Source organism: Oncorhynchus mykiss, chromosome 17 (genome assembly GCF_013265735.2).
Source record: "Oncorhynchus mykiss isolate Arlee chromosome 17, USDA_OmykA_1.1, whole genome shotgun sequence".
Classification (NCBI taxonomy): Eukaryota; Metazoa; Chordata; class Actinopteri; order Salmoniformes; family Salmonidae; genus Oncorhynchus; species Oncorhynchus mykiss.
Window position 1 is genome coordinate 4970003 of NC_048581.1, and position 3867 is coordinate 4973869.

At 43.1% G+C, this 3867-nt stretch overlaps 1 pseudogene; it reads left to right on the forward strand.

The window, feature by feature from the left end:
* Positions 1-2457, forward strand: part of LOC110514795 — a 26937-nt pseudogene extending 24480 nt beyond the window's left edge.
* Positions 2458-3867: the final 1410 nt, after the last annotated feature.

Sequence of the window (3867 nt, forward strand, 5' to 3'; positions counted from 1 at the left end):
TACATGGTCACCATCTGTTTAACATGGTCAGCACCTATTTTAGTACATGGTCACCACCTGTTTTAACATGGTCACCACCTGGTTTAAAATGGTCACCACCTGTTTTAACATGGACCTGTTTTAACATGGTCACCACCTGTTTTAACATGGTCAGTGCTTGTTTTAACATGGACCTGTTTTAACATGGAACTGCTTTAACATGGTCAGCACCTATTTTAGTACATGGTCAACACCTGTTTTAACATGTTCACCACCTGTTTTAACATGGTCACCACCTGTTTTAACATGGTCACCACCTGTTTTAACGTGGTCACAACCTGTTTTAACATGGTCACAACCTGTTTTAACATGGTCACCACCTGTTTTAACATGGTCACCACCTCTTTTAACATGGTCACCACCTGTTTTAGCATGGTCAGCACCTGTTTAACATGGTCAGTGCTTGTTTAGCATGGTCACCACCTGTTTTAGCATGGTCAGCACCTATTTTAGTACATGGTCACACATTTAACATGGACCTGTTTTACATGGTCAGCACCTGTTTTGACATGGTCACCACCTGTTTTAATGAGGTCACAACATGGTCAGCACCTGTTTAAACATGGTCAGCACCGATTTTAGTACATGGTCACCACATGTTTTAACATGGTCAGCACCTGTTTTACGACATGGTCACCATCTGTTTAACATGGTCAGCACCTATTTTAGTACATGGTCACCACCTGTTTTAACATGGTCACCACCTGTTTTAACATGGTCACCACCTGTTTTAACATGGACCTGTTTTAACATGGTCACCAACTCTTTTAACATGGTCAGTGCTTTATTTAACATGGACCTCTTTTAACAAGGAAATGTTTTATCATGGTCACCACCTGTTTTAACATGGTCACCACCTGTTTTAACATGGTCACCACCTGTTTTAACATGTTCACCACCTGTTTTAACATGGACCTGTTATAACATGTTCACCACCTGTTTTAACATGGTCAGCACCTATTTTAGTACATGGTCAGCACCTGTTTTAACATGGTCACCACCTCTTTTAACATGGTCACCGCCTGTTTTAGCATGGTCAGCACCTGTTTAACATGGTCAGTGCTTGTTTAACATGGTCACCACCTGTTTTAACATGGTCACCACCTGTTTTAACATGGTCAGCACCTATTTTAGTACATGGTCAACACCTGTTTTAACATGGTCACCACCTGTTTTAACATGGTCACCGCCTGTTTTAACATGGTCACCACCTGTTTTAACATGGTCACCACCTGTTTTAACATGGACCTGTTTTAACGTGGTCACCACCTGTTTTAACATGGTCAGCACTTATTTTAGTACATGGTCAACACGTGTTTTAACATGGTCACCACCTGTTTTAACTTGGTCACCACCTGTTTTAACATGGTCACCACCTGTTTTAACATGGTCATCACCTGTTTTAACAAGGTCACCACCTGTTTTAACATGGTCACCACCTGTTTTAACATGGACCTGTTTTAACATGGTCACCACCTGCTTTAACATCGTCAGCGTCTGTTGTAACATGGTTACCACCTGTGTTAGCATGGCCACCACCTGTTTTAACATGGTCAGCGCCTGTTATAACATGGTCAGTACCTGTTTTAGTATGGTCAGTACCAGTTTTAACATGATCTCCACCTGTTATATGATGGTCAGCACATTTTTTTTCATGATTAGCACAGTTTTTTACATGGTCACCACCTATTACACGGGCACCACCTGTTTTAACATGGTCAGCACCTGTTTAACATGGTCAGTGCTTGTTTAACATGGTCACCACCTGTTTTAACATGGTCACCACTTGTTTTAACATGGTCACCACCTGTTTTAACATGGTCAGCACCTGTTTTAACATGGTCAGCACCAGTTTTAATATGGTCATCTTCTGTTTTCTCATGGTCAAAGCTTGTTTTAACATGGTCACAGCCTGTTTTAGCATTGTCATCTCCTGTTTTAACATGGTCACTGCCTGTTTCAACCTGGTCACCAGCTGTGTAACATGGTCACTGCCTGTTTTAACATGGTCACCGCCTGTTTTAACATGGTTACCACCTGTTTTAACATGGTCAGCGCCTTTTTAAAATTGTCAGCACCTGTTTTAACATGGTCATCATCTGTTTTAACATGGTCATCATCTGTTTTAACATGGTCATCATCTGTTTTAACATGGTCCATTATTCTATTTAGATCCCGTTGGAGCTGGACAAGCAGATTCTGTTGATTCCAAAACGAGCAATCAAATTGAGGCTGGAGCCCCGTAGCAACACCTCTAGCAACACCACCACCACTCTGAACAGTCCAACGACATGAACCAAATGCAGGAGTACCCTACCCTGGAGTACTATCGATCGATCACACCATCTACCTATAACTCTTTCTACTAGTACCCTACCCTGAACACAAACAGCACCCTACCCTACCCTAAAGTACCCTACCCTAAAGTACCCTACCCTAGAGTACCCTACCCTAGAGTAGCCTACCCTAACTACAGCACCCTACCCTATCCTAGAGCACCCTACCCTGGAGGACCCTACCTTCCCTAGAGCCCCCTACCTAGAATACCCTACCCTACCCTAAAGTACCCTACCATAGAGCCCCCTACCCTGGAGGAACCTACCCTCCCCTAGAACACCAAACCCTAGAACACCCTACCCTACCCTAGAGTACCCTACCCTAGAACACCCTACCCTAGAACACCCTACCCTAGAACACCCTACGCCACCTTGGAGAACCCTACCCTACCCTGGAGCACCCTACCCAAGAACACCCTCCCCTCCCCTGGAGTAACCTACCCTAAAGTAACCTAGCCTAGAGTATCCTACCCTAGAGTACCCTACCCTCTCTATCTATCATATATGAGTCTATCTATCTATCTATCTATACTGAACAAAAATCTAAACGCAACATGGAACAATTTAAAATATTTTTCTCTGCTACAGTTCACTTAAGGAAATGTAACAATTGAAATAAATGAATTAGGCCCTAATCTACAGATTTCACATGACTGGGCAGGGGTGCAGCCATGGCTGGGCCTGTGAGGGCATATGTCCACCCACTTGAGAGCCAAGCCGACCCACTGGGGAGCTAGGCTCAGCCACTCAGAATGAGTTTTTCCAAACAAAAGGGCTTAATTACAGATAGAAATACTCCTCCGCACGCCCCCTCCCCCTGCTGATGATCCGCAGGGGAAGAAGTCGAATGTGGAGATCCTGCGCTGGTGTGGTTACAAGTGGTCTGCGGTTGTGAGGCCGGTTGGGACATAGAGCCAAATTCTCTAAAACAACTTTGGAGACGGCATATGGTAGAGAAATGAACATTCAATTATCTTGAAACAGCTCTGGTGCACATTCCTGCAGTCAGCATGCTGACTGTGGCATTGCGTTGTGTTGTGTGACAAAACTGCACATTTTAGAGTGGCCTGTTATTTCCCCCCAGCACAAGGTGCACCTGTGTAATGATCATGTTGTTTAATCAGCTTCTTGATATGCCACACCTGTCAGGTTGATGAACTCTCTTGACAAAGGATAAGATGCTCACTAACAGGGATGTAAACAGATTTGTGGACAACATTTGAGAGAAATAGGCCTTTTCTGCGTCTGTTAAAATTCTGGGATCTTTTATTTCAGCTCATGAAACGTTTTTGTTAAGTATATCACTATCTATCTATCACTCTATTGCTCTATCACTCTATCACTCTATCACTCTAGCTATCTATCTATCACTCTATCTATCTATCTATCTATCTATCTATCTATCACTCTATTGCTCTATCACTCTATCACTCTATCACTCTAGCTATCTATCTATCACTCTATCTATCTATCTATCTATCTATCTATCTAT